Source organism: Helianthus annuus, chromosome 6 (genome assembly GCF_002127325.2).
Source record: "Helianthus annuus cultivar XRQ/B chromosome 6, HanXRQr2.0-SUNRISE, whole genome shotgun sequence".
In the NCBI taxonomy this organism is placed as follows: domain Eukaryota; kingdom Viridiplantae; phylum Streptophyta; class Magnoliopsida; order Asterales; family Asteraceae; genus Helianthus; species Helianthus annuus.
Window position 1 is genome coordinate 144,662,025 of NC_035438.2, and position 24,590 is coordinate 144,686,614.

Consider the following 24,590-nt stretch of genomic DNA (forward strand, 5'->3'; position numbering starts at 1 on the left):
TTATTTAGAGAAAATTTGGTATTAATTTAATTTATATTTTTGAGAACCTTCATTTTACTATAAGTACTCGATTAACATGTTTAAGTAAGTATTAACATTAAGTATTTCAAAATAGTAAGAAAATATATCATGTGATATATCTCCTTAAATTAAGCATATCTTTTTTATATTGTTTGACTATATTTACATAATCAACTTTAAAAGCGGTTGTTATCAAACGTTTTTTTAATTGTATGTATCATTTTAGAGATATTTGATTTAAATAACTCCAACTTTCATCAACTGGCCGATAACACTCTTAACTTTCAATTTATACACCAGCACTCCCAACTTTTAACTTATTGACCGATAACACTCCCTAACTAACCTAACCCTAACTTAGTTAGCTGATGTTAGCTGCCACATCATAAAAAATGCCACGTCATCAAAAAAGCTACATCAACTGCCACATCATATACCATGTTAGCATAAAGGGCCATGTCAGATGTCATATCAGCAAAAACTAAATGAGTTAGAGTTTAGTTAATTTGTAAACTCATATAATTACTTATTTATAGTAAGATGCTTCGTTTTATTTTAATCTTCAACTTCAGATTTCCATAATAAGTTCATCGTACAGTTTCTTTGTGATCAGTAATGTAATTTCTTTTTCTAAAAGTAAGAAACATATCATTTTTCAACACCGCGAAATTCGCGGGAATTATCACTAGTACTATATAAAAGAAAAGTGATGTACACACATGTAATTTTATATGACGTCCATCATTTTATGCTATATGTACAACTAATGAATGCTTGTTTTGTAAGAGTAAAATTGTAAAGAGCACAACATTTTAAGGCACCACAAGGATATAATAGTAAATTCATCCTACACCCTATTCCCACACTCTCAAAATCCTTACCATCCCTACCCTTAGGAAACCTAATCGACATAAACTCCCCACTGTAATTATCTCTACACATTCAATTAGGAATTCCAAAGATCTCACTCTTTATTTTTCTCAACCAGAACCCAAACCGCCTCAACGTTTCATCATCAGACACCAAATGCACCGTCCCCCCCCCATACCCACCTCCTGATCATCATCAAAATCACAACCTTTCACCTAAATAACTCGATCAGAACCCCTAACCCACAAAAACAAGAATGACTTAAAGTTACCCCCGTTTCATAACCCTAACTAACTTTCACCCTTACTTATACATGGCTGATATTAGCTCTCTTGATTTTGACAGAACTAACATCTCCCCACTGGTATAATGTTCTGCTCTTAGTTTTGTTTTATCTGTCATTCACATTTAGTGGTGTTCTTTTCTGTTAATGTATACCTTTTGGGTGAATTATGATGATGATTGGATAAATGTGTAATGGGTGTTCTTGAATTTGAATTTGGTGTGTGTTTGTTTATTTGGAGTTTGTGATGGGTCATTTTGGTTTTGATAGGGAATGTATGTTTATTATATTATGTTAGGGTTTATCCTGCAAAGCATATTTTTTTTATATTTATGGTAGTTAACTAGGCATAAGTGGTGATTAGTGTGATTATAATGTGAGAAAACTTGCTTCGCGTTAGCTGTTTACGTTAATGATGTGAGAAAAGTTTGGTTGTTTAATGGCTAAATGTCTTGATCAGTTGTAGCAAGATTTAGTGGAAAACGAGGTATGTGAAGCGGTTTGATATTTGTTTAGAGTATAAACCAAGAGAAAGTTTAGAACGTATGTTTGTCGTATTATTAACACAGTTTTGTGCCAGTAGGACTATGCGGCTCAACGTTTAACGATTGTGTATATTGCTTATTATTTCTGAAGGAATTTAAGAATTTGATGGAGGTTAAATCTGTTCAGGTGAACAGTGATGATGATGATTCGATGTTGAGCAAGAGAAAAGAAGCAACAAGTCATGAGTATGAGAGCAGTAAGAGAAAGAAGAAGAAGAAACAAGGTGGTACGCCCCGTCCTGCTTGCTCTTGGGTGCATTTTTGTATAAAAGTTATTATTTGTAAGTTATCTTTGTTTTTCATTTCAAGTTATTGACGTACTGAAGTATAATTAATATTCTAGCCGCGAGTTAATTAAGGAGTACAACGCTTCTCATCCTGAATCCTCTGGCCTGAAAGTTTGTGACACCTTGTAAAATCATGACCAATATAATCAAGACACGTGTCATGGACTTTAAACGTGTAATAAATTGTTTCCGAGGAACTAAAATTTGTCAAACAGTGTAAAGACGTATGTGGAAGGATCAAAAGTGTCAACATGCCTAACTTGTGCCTATGATTGACCTTACGTGAGGTTCGTATTTCTTAATGAATAAATTATCGGACATTGAAAGTCGTTTGCGCCTAAATTTCAAACCTTACAATGTATAGGGGTTAAAAGTGTCAACATGTTAAAAGTTACCTCTGAGTGACCTTTTAACGATCCCAAAAGCATTATAACGTTTGTATATTTCTCTCTCGAGAATAATGGGTAGTAATGTTATGGAGTTTCGATGAAAACAAGACTTTTCGGGTGATCTTACAACTAACCGGGAGCTTAACAGAGTTAATTTGTGACCCAAGGCCCTTAATAGTTAACTATAGGGGTCATAAGTGCAATAAATGGAAGTTATTTAAACTTAAAATGGACCAGGGACTGAAATTGCAAAGTTTTAAAACTTTTTACCGAATCAACCCTTCGTCGCGGGCCGCGTAGACAGGCTTCAACTCTTACGCGGGCCGCGTAAGAGTGCAAGTAACAGCAAAAGTGGACAGCTGCATGTTGCAACCTGTTCCACCGCCTTTGCATGAGTTCTGAGCAATACCTAGGGCTTGTAAGCGGTTTTTACTGCCCTAGGGACACCTGTGGACATCTGGTAACAACATAGGGACAAATGGATTGATCTTGATGCATCAAAGTTCCTATATAAGGCCCTTGTTTGTTCTTGTGTTCTTGCACATTTGAGATTTCACTTCAAAACTCTTTCTCTGGAGCTTCCTGGAGTTCAAGAAAGTTTTCTTCAGTTCAATATTCGTGCTAAGGACCATAGTAAGTGTTCTTAGCTTCCTAAGTTTAAGTTTTATTAGCTTAATGACCGAAAGTCAAAGTTATCGTAATTAAGCTTTGACTTTGTGATTAATCACAAACGGTCAAGCCGTTATTCGAATTGAAAGTGGCTATGTGTTGGTAATTACGTAGGTAATAAACCCTTAAAAGGGCACCTTTTAATTATCACATTATCTCAGTCAATTGTCGGGTCAAACTTATTAATAAAAAGTCAACAAAATCAAATTTTTACAAATTAATTCTTAACTGATAATGCATAGGTTATGGAACACGTTTCAACACTAAAATAACTTGGTAAATAATATAAGAACATGTTTAGGCATGTTCAACCCGACAATTCTGAGTTTAGGCTCGGTTCGCAACCGAAAGTCGCAAAAGTAGACTTTTGCTTTGACTTTCAGTTCTGACCCGATTTAGCTTAGTTTAGTTATGCCTTAGGGTTCCTTTAGGACCATATTACATGTTAGTATAACCCTCTGAGATTATACTGTATGGTCCTTTGAAATCTGAATCATTTGCATGTTTCCGTTAAATGCTTAATTGTTGACCATTATGCCCTTTTGATATAAGAACGAGATTTTTGAAAATGTGAGAGAACAAAAACCTTTATTACTGATATTTAAGTATGTCCTAAAAATTTGACATCAGTTTATGGTCTGAAATAAGAGTTATGCTCGATATCGTAAATTGAAAGCTTTTTATTAATTAAATGGCATTTTTAGTATAAATCATATTTAAACCCAAATTTTGGCACCAAACTTTCTACCCACTGATATAATATAATAATTAGGGATTTTTGGAAATTTTTGTCAAATTTTTCACTGATTATATTATAGAGTTTTAGTGTAAATTCGGTATTGACGAAATTGCCCTTTTCTTTGATAAAATGAGTTTTACATAACATTTTGATACCAAACCTTTTCTTACTGATTTCATATGTTAAATAAAATATTTTAAGCTTTAGAGACTGAACAAAATCTCAGATTTCCTTAAATAACCCGAAAATCGTCAAATACCGACTTTTACGCTTTTTAAACGCATAGTATGGGTTGAAACTATATTTGACACTTAAGACTCATTACCTACTGATATTATAAGCAAATTTTTATACTTTAACAGTAAGTAAAAGTTTTGAACTCAGATTTCCAAATTTGACCCTTATAGCATATATGAAATGACCAAAATGCCCCTACGGTGCATAATTTGGCCATAAATGATAAAATTCGCATATGTATGATATCTTACTGACATAATTTGTTAAAATAAATATTTTTACTGATTGTTTTAGACCATAAACTCAGATTACCATTTAACCTCTTTTATAAACTTTAAAATGACCAAAATACCCCTACGGGGCTTAAATTGATTTTAAATTCGTTTTGGGTATAATAGAAGATATCCTACTGATATCATATCATATTTAAAGCATATTAAACCTGTGGAACTTGTTCATGACTCATTTGGTTACCCGTTATGCATTTTTGGCGTTCGGTACGGTTTATGTAACAAGTTTGCATAAATTAACCGAAATGGGTCAAACCTTATCATTTTTACTTCAAAATCCAGAATGTATTTAGTTTACCCATTTTATACAAGTCCTCATACTTGTTGGGTCTAAATCACATTCTATTCCTGTATTCGCTTAATCTTGCATTTTGAACCGTATACCTTTCTTTAAAACTAACCGGTCTAAGTTATAAATTAAATAAGACCCGTTAGGGATCTAATAGGTTATTAAAACCTTCGTTCCAGATTAGGAGCCCAGTAAAAGATACTTGTACTTGCTGATTGATATACGGCTGAGGATAAATTTATATTTTTGCTCAGGTAAATACTTTTAACTTATTTTCCATTATACGGGCTTGGGACACGGTATTATAATAATACCGCTTGGTCGGGTATTGAATGTTTAATCGATTAGTGGTTAAGCTATTGAAATAACCCGTTTTAATCCGTCTTGTTTGATGCAATGCCTTTGGGGCGTTAATGACCATGTCCTGGATATACTCGGCTCATTTATTAGAAATGGCCACGGCTTAAGCACGGGGTGTAGGCATACACCTGACAGTTGCGTATGTATAAACGGTATCTTACATCTCTTGTGGGCATATACTTGTGGTGTGTCAATTAATCTAATCCGGCTCTTCTAACCGGGTCCCGAATGGACGACAAACATGTAAAACTGTATACAAGATTATTTAAATAATTGTCCCAAGTTATAAAAGAATTTTGTGCCTTGTGCATTTAAATCAATTTTATGAACACTTTTCAAAAAGAGTCAGTTAATTGTATTTACCAGTGTAAACTGACGTATTTTCCAAAAAGGTTAAGTGCAGGTACTACGCGAAATGGGCTGGCTACTCCTAGTATCAAATAAAGAGTCTTACAAGCTTTTGATGCTTAAATCTGTTGAACAATATTTCTTTTTGTTTTGATCCGCCTGTGGATCCAATTACAACCCGTTGTGTAATATTTTTATTATACTTTTGAATCGGTTTGTATTATTATTACTTTAGACTTCCGCTATGCATTGAACTGTGATTATTTGACTATGATGATATCAACTACGTCACGATACTCCCTGTTGGATCTGAGTTTCCTTTTGATTGTACTTTTGTTTGTAAAATAAGATGGAAATGAATGAGTGTGCAGCGGAAATTAAGATGAACACAAACTTTGTATACAATCAAATGAGAGTAATACTTTTAATCAAACATCTTTACACAAAGAACCGAATGATTGAATTTATTTCAAACACGATTACAATGATGATGTATGAATGCAAACTCCCCCTCAGCCCGAGCTCAGTAGTTTGTTCGTGCAAAGAAGACGAATGATGTGAAGAGCTAATAGAACAGTACAAAGTACTGTACTATTTATAAGCACTTGCAAACTACTGAGCATCTTTAGCTGACGTCACCATGAAAGTGACATCTAACCTCCTAACAAACTCTAACCTTTGATCTATACAGACACTGCTTGTGTTAACTACTGCTATTACATTCTATTACATAACAGACTATAGAACAACTGCTGCAACCTTCTACTGCTGTGAATCCAGCAGCACTTGTCCGGATCAGCAGTGCTTGACTCAAGGCAGTAGATTGAATCAGCAGGACTTGAGTCTTCATCAGATCTTTAATTGAGCAGCAGTTATTGGTCAACAGTTAGTAAGATCAGCAGATAGGAGGTCATCAGTTGTTGTAATCACTTTCAAGGGGAGAGATATGTATATCAGCATCTGCTTATTTTGAATCCACTGAGCTGATCCAGTTTTGGCTTTACATTATCTGTTCCTCTAATAGGGTTCAATCCCAACAATCTCCCCCTGGAACATATAATGCCAAAACTCTTCATTATTGTGGATATTTTATTGCCTCATCAACAGCTCCCTTATCTGGCCTTTAAATTGCAATTCAAAGCTAAGAGCATCTGTATCTTCATCATCCCTGCTAAGTGGAAGATCAAGGAGATCCTGCAAATCTTCAAGACTCAGGCCAAGAGCTTGTTCCCTTGATATTATCTTCACTTCTCCACCAGACCTGAGCAAAGTCAATACGCGGGTCTGTTTGTCAGTTGCCCACTTTTGTATTTTTGAGCCTGGTGGGTTTCTTGGGAGATGCTTATTTGCAGAAGTATTTGGAGAGGCTGGCCGGTTCATCACTGGCTGAGCAGTGGGAGCAGAATTTTCTTGTTCAAGTTCTTCTTTCAACGTTCTTAACAGGCCTTCTTTTACAACATCATTGCCAGTAAGAATATCTTGAACTGTTTCAGCACCTAGCTGGCTTTGACTCCTTCTTTTGTAAAAGGCAGTACCAGCTGGAGCAGTGGATCTCCTGATTTGCAGCTTTGATGGTCCTTTTGAAACCGCTGCTTCAGGATAGTCAGGTTTTTGAGGGATTTTAGGATCTTTCTTCCTTAATTCCTCCAACCTTCTGTAGGTTGACCTGACCAAATCTTCTTTCCATCTAGCAACTTGTCTTTTGGTGCCAAATTCAGCAACAACCAATTCTTCTTTCATTCTTTTTAGTTCCAACAGCTTTTCAGGTACATTCTTTTTGAACTTTGCCCAATCAGGAGGAGTGTGAGTGACTTTCCTTTTTATCATAACTTGAATTCTGGCTGATTCAGCTTCAAGCTCTGGGATAGTCCACTCTTTGTACATGTGTCTCTCTCCTTTGTCTCTCTCCTTTGTATTTCTTGTAAACCATGATGCTTTCAATGTAGTCTTTCTTCAGAGTTTCAGCTGCTCTTTCAGAAATTTGTTGACTAACATTCTTTGCAAAACAGTATCTTGAAACTTCTTTGTCAGATTTCCCTTGTGAGTTTCTTTGTGAGATATCCTCTGCTTGTTTGGCCTTTATTTTCAAATATTCATCAATGTTTTTGGGCCATGGATATCCTTTGATTGAGGGCAAACTCCTTTTGGCAGGGTCATCCTCAGTATAGAAGGATTTTATCTCTTCTCTGACAGCTTCTAGTTCAAGAGGAAATTGAACACCTGCAGGAGGTAAAGGTTTGTGCATTGGAACAGAAGAAAGTGGAACTGGTTTTGGTATATTGACAAGAGCTAAAGGTTTTGAAGATGTTTGGGGTGGTGAAGTGACATCATCTTTAGGAGTTAGCCTCCTCCTCTTTATTTGAGGAGGGACTGATGATGTTTTGGATGGAAAGATGGTTGTAGTGGCAGTGGTTTGTGATAGACTAACAGCTGTTGAAACAACTGGTGTTCCAACCACTGTTGTCTTTACAACAGATGTTTTAACATCTGTTGTCTTCTGCCTTTTGACAGGAGGTGATTGTGATTTTGGTGGTGATGGTGGTAAAGCAGTAGATGAAGTGTGTGTTGAGGTGGTGTGTGTTGAAGTGGGAGCAGATGTTGAAACTACTGAGGTACCAACAGCAGTTGATACAACAGAGGTTACAACACCTGTTTTGGGAGGTGGTTTTTGAACAGACTTTGAACGCCTGACCGGAATGGATTTGGGTAGCCTTACTTTTCTAGTATGCTTCTTCTTTTCATCAAAAAGATTTTCATCATCTCTTGACCCTGAAGTACCCTGATCCGGATAATCCACCTTGGCTTTCTTTTTGGCCTCTCTATCCCTTTTTACACAAGCAAGTGCTTCTGCAAGTGCATTTGTAGTCTCATCAATCTTCTTACTACCATCTGGCAAAGGGATCTGCTTGGTCATATTTGAATTTTCTGGTGCAAGGTAAAGACCATCAGTTATTCCCTTTCTTCTCCATTCTTGAATTTTCTCCCCCTTTTTGGCATTATCTTCAGGGAGTTGATCAATGAAGAATACTGGTGGAGGAGCAGTGCCAGTGGCGTGCAGGATCTGAGTTTTGAGAGCCTTTAGATCAGCCTGAGTGTCTTTGAACCTAGACTCCATAGCATTTCTCAGCTGTTGAACATGTTTTTCATGTTGCTGATCTGCCAGTTGTGCCTGATGATGGAGATAAGGTTGAAAGAGATTCCAGAGCTCATTTGTAGCAGGTGCTTGTTGTAGAGCAGGTGCTTGAGGTGGAACAGTAGTGGATTGTACCTTTTGTACCAGTAACAACTGCTGGAGCATATTTTTGAGCTCTGCAACAGAGTTATCAAGTTTTGCAACACGATCCATCAATTTCTGGTACTTTAAATCATCACCCAATTTAATGGGATCATCTGATTTCCCACTATCAGTGGTTTTATCAGTGGCAGATGTAAGGAATTTATTCCAAACACTAACCACTGATGCCCCTTTTTCTTGGTACTGGGGTCTTCTTCCTTCAACACTTGATAACCTTTTGATGATGCCAGTTGGATATATAAATCCACTGGTGGTTGGCAGAGGTGCTATGTAAGGAATTGCCTCCAAGGAAGTCTTATTAATGAAACCACTGCCCAACTGTAAACCTGTAGGTTCAACAGTTGTAGTGGCTGCTTCACTTGGATTACCACAAAGAGTTACTTGTAACTCGATGGGTGTAACCTCCTCAGGTTTTGTTGGTGGGTTAGCAATGGATGATACAGCAGGCCCAGTCATTTGTTGAGGTATATTCCCATTGACAGGTAATTGAGAAGGACTGGATAGTGCCTGGTTCAAGTCAATTGCATCCAACAGTAGTTGTGTTTTTGGGGGAATTGAGGATGTGATGGTGGGTTTAGAAGGCGGAATTTCTCCGGGCATTGAGCTGTGGATGATGGAGACAAGTGTATCCAGAGCATCATGATGTGGTGGCCCTTTGTGTACAACCTGTCCTTTTTGTGAAGAAGCAGGAGGAGTTATGGTTATGGGTTGAGATATTTGTACCAACTGCTGTGAGGAAGAAGCAGCAGTGGTTGCTAGTGACATTTGTGTTGTCACAGGCATTAACTCTGGTATCTCATCTGCCAGAGTTGCCTTTTTGATTGGTTTGGAGGGTTTTTGATTTTTCTTTTTGGATGGCCTTTTTGGTGTGGTAGGTGTGGGTTTCAAAACAGTTGTTCTGCTGCTTTGATCACCTAGAGCAGTAGGCTCAGCAACAGATACCTGAGGAGCAGTGGTAACTGCTAAAGTCTGCTCAGGTACCCCTGCTTGTGTTTTGCAAGGTGCTAACATACGTGAAAATGTTTCAGATGTTAGACAGTTTATTGCAGTTATTTCACCTTGGTTTATTAGAAGCAAATCATCCTTACTGAATTTCTTTTGAAAATAATAGCTTAAAAACCTTGGAAACAGTAAAAATGATTTACTTTCAACATTATTAACCAAATCTTTAAAGATTTCCCGAGAATAGTTATAATTTTCTTCTTGAAGAATCGCATATCCCAGATTTTGAATCTTTATAGGGATCTCATTGAAAGAAGTGGTTTTGTTTGAAACACATACTAGGAGGGTATGAAATAAAAATCTTGTTGCAGGAGGAAAATAACCCTTTTCTAAGGTCAGTTTCGTCATCATTGTGGCTTCATACCCTCTTTCAATGAAGTCAATGTGCAACTCGTTTTTGGTGAAGGAAGTTTTACCTGCCTGGTCATCGAGTTAAAAGACTTCGGAGATGGATTGTGGTGTAATGTGAACAGCTTTACCCTTTATGGAAGATTTGATTTCAGTTGCAATGTCTCCTTGTTTTTCAAGAGTTGCATTCTTCCAAAACTCCCTTTGGGTTGCCAAGTAGATGGGTGCGTCGGCGGTGAACAAAGTTTTGTACTTTGATTTTGCCATGATGGTGATGATGGAATCGAAAACATCTGTGGTTCCTGGTTTTGTGAGAAGACCCAGGAGATTGTGAGATTTTTTGAATGGAATGTCAGTGATGGTTGCCTTTTGAGAGGCTGTTTTCGAGGATTTTGATGTGGGTTTTGCAGATGACTTCGATTTTGTACTGCCCACGTTGCAACCACTGGTGAAAATGAAGGACAGTACTTTTGGTGAAAGCAACGGATGAAAGCAGTGGAAAGGGGACAATGGATGATTTTTACTATCAGTAGATAGCATATCAGTGGATAAGACACTGCTTTTGAACAACAGTGGTTATCAAGGAATGAGAGAACAGAGGTTGCCTTTCAGCAATGGGCAGACTTTTTGAAGGAGAGCAGACTTTTGAACAATCAGTGGTTATGGCAGACTTTTAAGGATTTTAATGAAATTTTCATTTTTAAGCTATTTTTAAGGATGGATTTTTGATTTTCTGAAAACATTTTGTTGCTTTTATTCATAGAAAAACAAGAGGTTGCTTGTTATTCCATGTTCAGCATCCCAATCCTAGAGACCAGACTTTCAAAAGTGGCTGTATCAAGTGCTTTTGTGAGCACATCTGCCAGCTGGTCTTTAGTTGGGACATGATGCAGAGAAATCAAACCTTTTTCATAGCAATCCCTCACAAAGTGATGTCTGATGTCGATGTGTTTGGTGGTAGAATGGGAAACTGGATTTTTGATGATATTTTCTGCTGCCTGGCTATCCAGCATAAGTGGTGTCTTTAAGGCAGTGATACCAAAATCCAGTAACTGATTTTGAAGCCACAGGAGTTGGGCTGTACAGCTTGCAGCAGCAATGTATTCAGCCTCAGCAGTGGATGTTGAAACTGCTGCTTGCTTTTTGCTTTGCCAAGAAACTAAGCAGTCACCTAGAAACTGGCACCCTCCTGAAGTGGACTTCCTTGTTGTGTGACAACCAGCAAAGTCACTGTCTGAGAAACCTGAAAGCTTGATATTCCCATTAGCTGGATACCAGATACCAAGTGTGGGAGCACCTTTTATGTATCTGAGAATCCTTTTTACAGCAATGAGATTAGATTTTCTGGGAGCTGATTGACTTCTTGCACAGACACATGTTGCAAACATGATGTCTGGTCTAGATGCAGTTAGGTACAATAAAGACCCAATCATGCTTCTATAAAGTGTTGGGTCAATCAACTCATCCTTTTCATCAGACATGACCAGCTTGTTTGTGGCCATGGGTGTGCTGCATGGTTTACAATCATTCATATCAAATTTGGTTAAAAGTTCTTTAGCATATTTGCTTTGATGAATGAAAGTTCCATTTTGCATTTGCTGTACTTGGAGACCAAGAAAGCATTGCAGCTCACCCATTGCACTCATTTCAAACTCAGCTGTCATGAGTTCTCTAAACTCTTCACACATTTTGGTACATGTGCTTCCAAAAATAATGTCATCCACATAAATTTGGACAATCATTAAGTCTTTCCCCCTCCATTTAAGAAACAGTGTTTTATCAATGGTACCTCTTTTGAAACCATTTGAGAGTAGAAAGTTGGAAAGAGTTTCATACCAAGCCCTTGGTGCTTGTTTCAGGCCATACAAGGCTTTGTTTAGCCTGTAGACATGATCAGGATAAAATGGATCCTCAAAGCCTGGAGGTTGACATACATATACCTCTTCTTGCAATGTACCATAGAGGAAAACACTTTTGATATCCATCTAAAACACCTTCATGTTGTGGTTGACAGCAAAGGCCAGGAACAGTCTGATAGCTTCCAATCTTGCAACAGGGGCGAATGTTTCATCATAATCAATCCCCTCTTCCTGTCTGTAACCTTGAACCACAAGCCTGGCTTTGTTCTTGACAACAATGCCCCTTTCATCTGTTTTGTTCTTGAAGACCCACTTTGTGCCAATGGGACTGACCTCTTTTGGCAGTGGTACAAGCTCCCATACTTGTTGTCTCTTGAACTGTTGGAGCTCCTCTTGCATGGCTTCTACCCAGCTGTTGTCTTTTAGTGCCTCTTGGTACTTGACTGGCTGATGGAGTGATAGAAAACCAGCAAAAAGACAAATGTTTTGGGTTTGGCTTCTTGTGAGCACCCCTTCATTGATGTTGCCAATGATTTGATCAGGTGGATGAGATCTCAAGAAGATTAAATCTCCTTGGTATGGTATGATGGCATTTGTTGGTGAAGGCTGCAAATGTGTATCATCTGAGCTAACCACTGCTGGTGACTTTGATGACCCAGCAGTGGCTTCAAAAGGTGGTGGAATGGGTGGTAATGGAGTGGACCACTGCTGACTTTTATCCACTGTCTGAGGACTTTTGTCAGCAGTAGTTGAGGATATGGAAGCAGTGGTGGATGGGCTACTTTGATCAACAACTGTTGATGCAGCAGTGGTTGAGCTTTGACAGTTGTTTTGAACAACTGATGCTTTCCCTTTTGTGGCAGACCTTTGAGGGATGATGACTTCATACCCATAGTCTGGTGTTGTATCCTCTGATGGACCTGCACTGTTAGTCTTGACAGCAGTATTTTCAAAAGTGAATTTTTCAAGATCAAACAGTTCAGCAGGATTTGCTGGGATTTTCATTGATGAAAGTTCATTGAACTTTACATCCAAAGTCTCCTCCACTACCTTGGTCCGTGCATTGAACACTTTGTAGGCCTTGGCAGTGGTTGAGTATCCCAGAAAATAACCACAATCAATTTTGGCTGCAAATTTTGAAATGGAATCTTTTAAGTTCAAAATAAAGCATGGGCAGCCAAATACCTTGAAGTATGAGTCAGTGGTTTGATTTTATACATAATTTCATAGGCAGTCTTTTTGTGCCTGGGGTTGATTAAAACTCTGTTCTGGACATAGCAAGCAGTGTTTACTGCCTCAGCCCAGAAAGTTAATGGCAAACCTGAATCTGCAAGCATGGTTCTGGCAGCCTCAATCAAAGTTCTGTTCTTTCTTTCAACAACCCCATTCTGCTCTGGTGTTCTAGGGATGCTGTACTGCCTTACAATCCCTTTCTTCACACAGAAGGCATCCAACTCCCTATTTTTAAATTATGTGCCATTGTCACTCCTAAAGCTTTTCACTGGAAGATCAAATTGCTTTTCAACCTGTGTCACAAAGTCTTGCAAAATGCCTGCAGTTTCATCTTTAGATTGCAAAAAGAAAGTCCATGTAAACCTAGAAAAGTCATCAACTATAACTAAACAATATCTTTTCTTTTTGAGGCTCATGACTTGAACTGGGCCAAACAAATCCATGTGCAGCATTTGCAAGCACTGGGTTGTTTTGGACTCCTCAATGGACTTGTATGAACTTTTATGCTGTTTTCCTTTTAAATAGGAAATGCAATGTTCAGGACATGAAAACAATTTTTGTGGTAGGCCTCTCACCAAACCATTTTTTGAAATTTCTGTTATTGTCTTAAGATTGGTGTGTTCTAGTCTTTTGTGCCAAAGTTCTGTCTCTTTGTTAGAGGCAGCTGAGAACAGACAGGCATCAGCTCTGGGACACTCTTTAGACATGTCAACAACATAAACATTGCCACTTCTTTGAGCAACAAGTTTTGTTTGACCATTTTTAATTATTGCTTCAATCTTTTTGACCATTTCTGGTCCAACAATCCTACAACAATCTTTTGTGAAGAATGACCCAAACCCTTTGTCACTCATTTGAGACACACTCAGAAGGTTGAATTTTAGATTGTCTATTAGATTGACATTTTCAAATTTTACATTGCCAGATTGCACTGTTCCAGACCACAGAACTTTCCCTTTACTATTATTTCCAAAGGATATATCACCCCCACCATGGATTTTAAAGTCTTTGAGGAGGGCTTTACATCCTGTCATGTGCCTGGAGCCTCCACTATCTACATACCATAGACTATCAAAGCATGCAGAAGCTCCCTGCACATGAAGTAAAAGGATTAGTTCATTAAGGACTCCAAAGCCAACAGGACTTTGGATGGGGTCTCAACAGTGTCTGGTATGGATGCAGTGTGATGGGCAGTGGTTAAGTCAGGGGTTTGGACAGTTTTAGTACTGTTTCTTGCTAACCACTGTTGGGGGTCTTGCCCAATCAACTGCTGGTAACCGAAAGGATGCCTATTCACTCTGGGTTTAGAGGGCTTTTTGTAGACCTCATAAACGTGTGGAATCCTTTGGTAAGACTGTTTTTCCTTGCCCTTTCTGAATTGATTGGCAGGAGGTGCATCAGTAACCTGAACATCTCTTTTGACAGATGTTTGGTTCAGCTGTTTTGTGACAGCTGTTTGAACTGGCACAAACAGTGGTTGTTTCTTTGTGAACTTGACAGATGGTGAAGATGCTGATGAACTCAAGGATGTTTTAGCCATGTACTCATTCTTCTTTTCATTGAAGTTTTTGAGGTACACACATGCCTGAGTTTTATGGTTTGTTTTACCACAAACACTGCAACTTTCAGCTGAAGTAGTGACACTTGTTTTGGTTAAGTCATAAGCTTTTAGATGGAAACAATCTTTTGTTAGATGGTTCCTCTTCTCACAGAATTCACAAAACAAGTTATCAATTTTCTCTTTCTTCTTCCTCTTTTCAGACTCCTTTATAGCAGAGGTTTTGACCACCGCTGGAATATCCTTAAGAGGAATGACTTTAGCTTTTGGAGCCTTAACACCATCAGTTGATGTAAAGTCCATTGGCTTGAAATTTTCAAGGATATCACACTCATCAGACCATCTTGGTTTAAATTGATGATTTTCAATCTCCTCAAATGCAGAGGGACCCACTGGTCTGCCAAGTGTGATTTTGTTACCAAGTTTGTCAGTGATTTTCACTTCTTGGCCATCCTTGTTTGTTGGGATGAACTCAGTAGTTTCATCAGTGGTTGAAACAGATTTTCCAAAAGCAGTGTTTTCATCATCATGTTTCTATAACCAACCCCAAATTTTACATTGCTTTTTATCTGTTTCTCAAGCATAACCTCATACCCTTTGCATGATTCCACCCATTTTTCACAAGTGATCTGGGTGGATTCTAACTCCTTTTTGCAAACTTGGTATTTTTCTACCATAGTTTGGAGTTGGGTTTTGGTTATGCTTTACTCTTCTTTCAAACTGCTAATCTCTTTTTCCTTTTCAGTCAACTTGTTTTTAAGTTCTTTTAAAGATCTTTCAAATTTGACTTCTTCAGTTAAGATTTTGTTCCTAAGGTTTTCGTTCACCTCTTTGATGTTGGCAAAAGCAATAATGCAATTGTCAGAACATAGTTTTTCTAGAACTTGAGGTGATACCTTGGCAGCAGCCATCATTGCACAATCACATTTAGGATTCTCTTCCTCATCAGCTCTCTCTTCTTCCTCACCAGCCTTTTCATCTTTCTTGTCTTCTTCAGACCATAGATCTATCATTGGTTCAATCAGGGCACCTGAACTTTCTCCCAGCAGTATTTCATCAGTCACAGCAGTAACCACTGCTTCAGTCACCTCTTCCACTGTTTCAACCTTCAGCTGTTCCTCCTCAGATTCAACCCCCTCCTGTATTGACTCTAATGCCATCAAACAAAATTCATTGTGAGAAGAATCATTTGAAGCATATAGTGCAAAATTTTCATCATTAAGATTTTCAGGCATACTGCTCCAGTCAACAAACTCTTGACTAAAGAAACTTTGTTGTTCAGGTTGTGTAACTACTGGAGCAGTAGTTTGAGGTGCAGATTGCACTTGTGCCTGGGGAGCAGGGGTTTGAACAAATTGGATCTGTGGAGCAGCTGTTTGGACATAATGCACTGGCATAGGGGAAACAGCATAGTGAGCAGTGTTCACATGTGCTGCTGGGGCATATTGGGCATAGTGCACAGTGTTTTGAGTTTGAGGTCTAGGATTTGAACTAGGGTGAGTAACTATGGGACCAGTTGTTTGACTCCTACATTCCCTAGCAAAGTGTCCCAACCTGTTACACTTGTCACACTTGATTTTCGATTTATCCAACCCAACCCTTAGGTTCCCATGAAGACCTGGAAATTTTCTCCCAGTTCTCTTATAAAACTTGCTAGTTCTAACACTTAGCAAGGCCAGTTGGTGCAGGATGTCCATTTCTTCTAGGTCAGTGGGGTCGAAATGCTGTAAATCATTGAGTTCAAAGCTTAAATTGTCTGACATCTGGTTTTCATTTGCAGTGAATGCATAACCTGTAGAGTGAGGATCAGGGTTGTTGAAGTTTGCACCAGCAGTTATGTCAATGAAGTGATCATAACCCTGATCCTTACCACTACCACCAGATTCTTCTTGACCCAGAAGAGCAGTGTTACCGAATGAATAATCATCAACGGTTTTCCCTGACTCTTGTAACTTCCTTTTCTGGTTCAACTCCCTCTCAAAGGTCAGGAGTCGACCATGGAGTTGGGTCAAGGTCAGATCCTTGAACTCAGGTGCAGTTCTGGTGACAATAGCTATTGTGTCCCATTTTTCTGGCAGTGATCTGAGGAACCTGCTATTTTGAGTCGAGTTTGAAAACGTGACCTTAACAAGCCTCAGTTCACTGATGAGACAACTGAAACGCTCAAATTGTTGAGTCAGTGATTCACCTTTAACATGACAAAATGTTTCATACTGTTGGTTCAGGATTTCCCTATTGTTTTCTATGACCTCTTCGGTACCTCCAAACTGTTCCTTAAGTGCGTCCCACAACTCTTTGGCACTGTTACAATGTAACAGTCCAGCATATATTTCGTTGGGGAGCCCTGATGCAACAATACTAAATGCTTTAGCATCTAGTTCAAATTTTTGATAATCCGTTTCAGTATAATTTTCAACAGGTTTAGGAACAAATTTTTTACCATCTTCAGCGCTTGGCACTGTAGGAACATGAGGACCAAAGATAACAGACTTCCAACAACCTGTGCTTTGTTGAGCAAGGATGTGACCCATCCTCCTCTGCCAGATGTTGTACTCATTTCTTTTTAGCATAGGTGGTTTAAAGAGCGAGCCAATGTTGTTTTTATCGTCCTGAGATTGTGACGTCATTCTTGTTGTTTTACAGGTACTGAAAAATCAACTATAATGGTGATTAATCCTTACTCTGTTTTGCAACGACGAACAAACGATCAGTATCAACTGTTTTGAGCTGAACTATTTACGTCAAAATGATTGTTAAATCAAATTTGACTGTTCTAGCTCTGATACCAATTGTTGGATCTGAGTTTCCTTTTGATTGTACTTTTGTTTGTAAAATAAGATGGAAATGAATGAGTGTGCAGCGGAAATTAAGATGAACACAAACTTTGTATACAATCAAATGAGAGTAATACTTTTAATCAAACATCTTTACACAAAGAACCGAATGATTGAATTTATTTCAAACACGATTACAATGATGATGTATGAATGCAAACTCCCCCTCAGCCCGAGCTCAGTAGTTTGTTCGTGCAAAGAAGACGAATGATGTGAAGAGCTAATAGAACAGTACAAAGTACTGTACTATTTATAAGCACTTGCAAACTACTGAGCATCTTTAGATGACGTCACCATGAAAATGACATCTAACCTCCTAACAAACTCTAACCTCTGATCTATACAGACACTGCTTGTGTTAACTACTGCTATTACATTCTATTACATAACAGACTATAGAACAACTGCTGCAACCTTCTACTGCTGTGAATCCAACAGCACTTGTCCGGATCAGCAGTGCTTGACTCAAGGCAGTAGATTGAATCAGCAGGACTTGAGTCTTCATCAGATCTTTAATTGAGCAGCAGTTATTGGTCAACAGTTAGTAAGATCAGCAGATAGGAGGTCATCAGTTGTTGTAATCACTTTCAAGGGGAGAGATATGTATATCAGCATCTGCTTATTTTGAATCCACTGAGCTGATCCAGTTTTGGCTTTACATTATCTGTTCCTCTGATAGGGTTCAATCCCAACACTCCCCACCGGGCCCACCGGCAATACGTGGAAATATTGGGGTGTGACAAAGTTGTAAGCATTTTGGTCGCATTTCAACTATTAACGTACCTAATTTTATATTACTAAAATCCAATAAAAAGTTTATTTGATCACATTTTAAGCAACAAATGCAGCGTCAGATGCTTGGAAAGTGATGACCGTTCAAGAGAGAAAAATACACTAAACGTGCTCGTGAAGTGTGGCATTTCTGAACTATATGGATTATCTGACTATTAATAATTGACATGATAATACTCTCAAATCTGTTTATTTATTATTTTAAATATATATTTTTTTCTCATGCAGAAGAGAAACTGATACCGCCAAGAAAACTTCATCGGAATCAAGCTCTTCAGGTGTACCTCCTATGACCTCCATACCTGGAGCTGGATTTCCTGGAAATCCTTTTGACTTCTCATCTATGGCTGGTCTACTTAATGTATAAAGCTTTCTTTCATCCGCATATATGACTTAATATATGTATATGTGTGTATTACGGGGTGAGCGTGGGTTGGTTCGATTACGCTTCAAAACCGAATCTATAACTAATGTTTTGACTGTTATTTTCATAACCGTTTGGTTTCGGTTACAACCGGTTTGGTTTTTCGGTTATGCTGGTTGTGGGACCTAGCCCAAGTTAGTGTTTTGATTTGATGTATTTTGTTATGGTTACAAGACCCAAGCATTAAGGAATTAGCAGAGCAAATAACATAAAATATTTGTTGAAATATATTTTTTGTCTGGTTTTAGTAACCCAAATCGACCTGTATTGTTCATTACTACATTTGTCTGGTTTCAGCTAACTTTGAAGGATTTGAACAAGGAACTAACCCATAAACTCGAAGTTCAAATGCAAAGATTAGAGCTGTTGACTTCTTAGAGTATGATGAGTGATAACATCTGTAACACCTCGAAATTTTGTGTCCAATGATGTGTTAACACGTGTCATTTGATTACACGTGGCATCTATATTAAATAAAGGACTAATTTTGACAAACCTTGAAAGTATATAAATTCGAGGGTTATAAATGTCAACAAGGGTAAATATACTGTATAGTATCCCTAAATAATGCTTAAACCTTCAAACGAATAAATTATAGATTGTACAAAAACAAAACGCGGAAGAAAGTGAGAGATTACAAACTACAGGGGTTAACTGTGTCAACATGTTTAATAATACCTCTGAGTGACCCTTTAACGTTCCAAAGACTTTGTAACGGTATTATACCCTCACTAAGATAATATATATGAATTTCGCGAAGTTTCGATATGAAACGAGAAAGTTACGATCGAATTCGTAGAAGAAGGGTTAAAAGCGTCAACAGTGAAAGTTAAGGCTTTCCAATATAATTAATAAATAAACCGGGGACTTAATAATGCGGGTAAATAACACGAGGCCCCTATCGGTAAATAACCGAGGGCTAAACCGCAAAGTTACCCCTTCAAAACCGAAAGGTCAGGTAAATCATTACGAAAGATTTCGTTATTAATGGCCAGATTCTGTAATCATGATAAAAGATTTAAAAATTTCTGAAATCTTAACCCACGCGGCCCGCATTGCATATTGGGTTAAGTTGAGGCGGGCCGCGAGCCTCCTCAACTATACGTCTGATCTTTAAATCCCAGGCGGCCCGCATTGTAAACGCATGGAACCTCCATGCGGGCCGCATTGGACGCCCAGATGCAGAAACTTTGTGTTTTCTTGACTTTTGAGCATAGTGAACGATCAACCCCAATAAATGAGGTATGGGAGCCCCCTACTCGACCCATATCACTCAGGGGACATCTACTTACCATCATGGTCAGTATAGGTTGTTATTTAGTGAGCTAGAGGGCTTAGTTCCACTATAAATAGCATGCTTGGCTCATAACATACACACAACACAAAAACACACTATCTGATCATTCTAAGAAGCTCCAAGCATTCTTCTCTACTCCATATTCAAGTTCTAACTTCTGTAAGTTACCTTGATCATCCATTGTTCAGTTTATGCTTAGTTGTTAGCTAAAAACCAAACCGTCGTAACTACGGTTTGACTTTACAATAAATCAGTAATGGTTCAGTCTTATGACGAATCAAAAGTGGTTATGAGTTGGTATTTACGTGGGTAATAAACCTCTAAAATGGTTCCCCCTGATCACCACTCTAACTATGTCAAATGTCGAGTCAAACGTGCGGTTAAAAAGTCAACAGAAAGCTATTTTAGCGATTTATGCATAATCTGTAATGTATATGTTATGGAACCTGTTTTGACAATCATAAAACATGATGATAAGTATATAAACATGTTTGCGCTCGTTTGAATCGATCATTTATTATATTGAACCGGTTCGGAGCCGAAAGTCGCATAAGTTTGACTTTTGCATTGACTTCAGTTCTGACCCGTTTTAGTGAGGTGTAAATATACCTTAGGACTCTCTTAGGACCAGGTCACATGTTGGTATACGCCTCTGTGGTCGGTTCATGAGTTATCCGAGTCTTTTACGCAATTCAGTCATTCGCCTAAAAGTTGACCGTAACGGCCTTTTAAAAATTAAAACGAGTATTTCGAACACGTGAACGGACCAAAACCTTGCTTGTTAAATTATAAGCATGTCCTTAAAGTTTCACGTCAACCCGAGACCTAGAATGAGAGTTATGCTAAAAGGCGCACTTTTAAGAAAGTTTTGTAATTAACGGCGCAATTAGCATAACGCCCATCTAACCCAAGTTTTCGTCACCAAAACTTTTACCCACTGTGGTAAAATAATATTTTGGGAATTTTAAAGATTTTTAATAATTTTTACCTTGCTCATAACCTGCGGTTATGGCTGCGGTTCGGTAAATACCGAATATACCCTTTTTGGCCAAAACGGGAGTTCTACAAGGTCTTTTGACCCGATTCCAGTTGCTACTGGTTTTAAATAATAAATAAAGTATTTTAAGCTTTATAAGCTGTTCGGGAAACTCAGATTTCCTGTAGAACTTGAAAAGCCCTTTTAAAGTCTTTAAAATGACCGAAAAGCCCCTACGGGGCATAATATAAACTTAAACTCGTTACGGGCATTACGGAAGGTATCCTACTGATACCAAAATACTTTTAAGGCATATTGACTTAGGAAATAAGCGTAGGACACTTATGATTAACCGTTTCGCCTATTTGCGCACACGGTACGGCTCATGGAACTAGTTTTCGTGCAATAGCCGATATGGGTCAAATTATATTATTTGAACCCCAAAATCCAGAGTATGAACTATAAACCCATATAAAACAAGTCACTGAACTTGTTGGGTCCAAATCATACTCCATTCTCGGTTTTCACCTTTTCGTGCGAATTAACCATATCTATGTATCGGAATCAACCGGTTTAAGCTACGGCTAATATAAGGACCGTTAGGATTCTAAGAGGTTAATTAAAACCTTCGTTCCAGATTAGGAGCCCCAGTAAAAGCTATCGGTGACTTGATCTAAATTAAGGATTTATACTTGCAAAGGTAAATACTTTAACTTATTTCCCCTATACGGGCTTGGGTTACGGTATATTAATACCGCTTGATTGAGCATTATATAATTCCATCGCTTAGGTGGTTAATTGATTAAATATGATCGGCTCATTTAAACAGTTTTGTTGCTTATAAGCCTTTGGGGGGTTTAATGACCGTTGTCCCGGATATCCTTGGCATCATTTTACGAAATGGCCACGACCATCGACATCCCGGTGTAGGCGTACACCCGGTATAAAGTGTCGACATTAAAATTAAAAGACGTAGCCGTTGGTTTTTGTACTACGGCGCAAACGTGGTGTGTCTATAAATCTTTAACCCGGCACGACCCGGGCTACTGAACGCATAAAAGAACATGTAAAACGTTCACAAGATCATTATGAATTTTCCCAAGTTATAAAAGAGTTTGTGCCTTGTGCATTCAAATCAATTTTAATAAACATTTTCAAATGTGTCAGTTGAATGTATTTACCAGTGTAAACTGACGTATTTTCCCCAAAAAGATTAAGTGCAGGTACCTAAACGTAATTGGCTGGTATTAGCTCCCTAGCGTCGGGATAAGCCTCGCAAGCTTGATTGCAGTATCTGATGGAACAATACTTTTCCTTTATTTACGATCCACTGTGGATATATTCAACCCCTGTAATACATTTTGATATTACAATCAGAGGTTGAAATTTATATATTTATCTTATGCTTCCGCTGTGCATTATATAATTGTGTGGTTTGACTATATTGTTGCCAACATCGTCACGGTAATCCCCCACCGGGCCCACCGGTGAGACACGTGGAAATCGGGGTGTGACAACATCCCATCAAGAACGCCTGGTCCCGTTACTGTCATTGATAATACTCCTTACGCCGATGAAGGTGACGAGGTACAAATAAATTGCTTTCTGTAATAAATATCATCACATAAGACCACTTTAGTTTTCTTTTTTTATATATATAATTTGTTTTAATATCTTTTCTTGTGGATAGGTTGCGGACAGCCTCAACATGAACACAACCAGGATTCTAGCTTTCAGGAACAAGCCTCCGACACCAATAGATGCAGTTCCAAGCGAGTGGTCTTTGGTGCAGCAGGCGAAGCCAGTAAAGGCCCGTAGATACATCCCTCAGGTGATTATTTACAATATGTGTTTGTGATTAAATTCAAATTTGTATTATTGTTTAAAGTCCTAAAATGTTTGGTTATAGGCTTCGGAAAGGACATTGGATGCACCCGATATTCAAGATGATTACTACTTGAATCTGTTAGATTGGGGGAGCAGCAACGTCCTCGCTATTGCCCTAGGAAATACGGTGTATCTATGGGATGCTGTAGATGGTAACACGTCGGAACTTGTGACTGTAGATGACGATGTGGGTCCGGTTACGAGTGTTAAGTGGGCACCAGATGGCCGCCACATCTCAGTCGGATTAAACAATTCAGAAGTCCAACTCTGGGATTCCACCTCAAATAAACTGGTACTGATCCGGTCCTTAGAACTTTTATGGTTATATCTTGTGTTTTTTTTTTTTTGTAATTGTTTTGTAACAGTTGAGAACGTTCAGAGGGTGCCATCAATCTCGGGTCGGATCAATGGATTGGAACAACCACATCCTCATAACCGGAGGAATGGATGGTCGGATCGTAAATAACGATGTCAGAATTAGAGCACATATAGTGGAAACATACTCCGGCCACCACCAGGAGGTTTATGGGTTAAAATGGACAGCTTCTGGTCAATAGTTGGCTAGCTGTGGTAACGACAATCTCTTACACATTTGGGATAGATCAGTGGCTTCTGTTAATTCACCGAGTCAATGGCTTCACCAGCTGGAGGATCACACAACTGCAGTCAAAGCACTTGCCTGGTGTCCATTTCAGGGTAATCTTCTTGCGTCCGGTGGTGGTAGTGTTGACAAATGTATAAAGTGTTGGAATACACACCCCGGTGCTTGCTTGAACTCGGTGGACACCGGGTCCCAGGTGTGTGCGCTTTTATGGAACCAAAATGAGCGTGAGCTGCTGAGTTCACACGGTTTTACTTAGAACCAGCTTTCTGTACATTATTCGATAACTATGTTTGAGAAATTTATGTTTAATCTTAAAAGGTTAGGTTTAACTTCTGTTCATTAAATTTGTGATTTCAGAATTTATATATATAGTGTTGTGGGTCAAAACACGACGCTCCAGCAGGCGGAACATTTATCAGCTGAGGTGGCTCTGAGTGCACTCACGAATCGTGGTTCGTCGAATTCATTGGTTGCTCGGATATTGGTGAGAGTTCATTGTGACCCCGACATGTTTGCGGCAGATCCAGCAAACAGAAACGCGTCAGTTGCGAATCGCGACAATAGGTATGTGAACTTCATATATGTAAGTGAATGCCTGCGCTTAATCATGTACCATTATGGTTATCGTATTTATAACTGGGCCTACTATTTCAAATTTTAGTTAGACCGTCCGTAATGGGGCGTTTTTTTAAATTAAAAAAAAAACGCCCGAACACGCCCCCATCCCATTACACCCGGGCGTTTTTGAGCGTGTTTCGAGAAAAAATTGTCCCCGGCGTGCTTTAAAAAACGCTAGAACTCTATTTCTTTGCCCAATTGAACCTTGCCATGTGTATATACTTAGTTTTAATTAAAAAAAACAAAAGAAAATTAGTTTTAAAAGTTGCAGGTTATAGAAAGGAAGAAGAAGAAAAGTTGCAGGTTTTGTTCTTGTGGGTGAAAGGAAGAAGAAGAAGAAGTTTTTTCATTTTACTCCCTGCATTTCATTTTAGTTTTCATTGCAGGTTATAAAAAAGGATTTTAAGTTTTCATTTTAGTCCCTGCATTTCTAGTATTGTATTTTTTTGGAAATGTAATTTTTTGGAAATTAGTTTTAATTAGATTTTGGAAATGTAATTTTTTTTTTACTTTTGAATAGGTTTTTTTATTTCTAG

The 24,590-nt window shown here is 38.4% G+C and overlaps 1 pseudogene; it reads left to right on the forward strand.

Moving 5' to 3' along the window:
• The first annotated feature begins 1,204 nt into the window (after window positions 1-1,204).
• Window positions 1,205-24,068, forward strand: LOC110945072 (annotated as a pseudogene).
• Window positions 24,069-24,590: the final 522 nt, after the last annotated feature.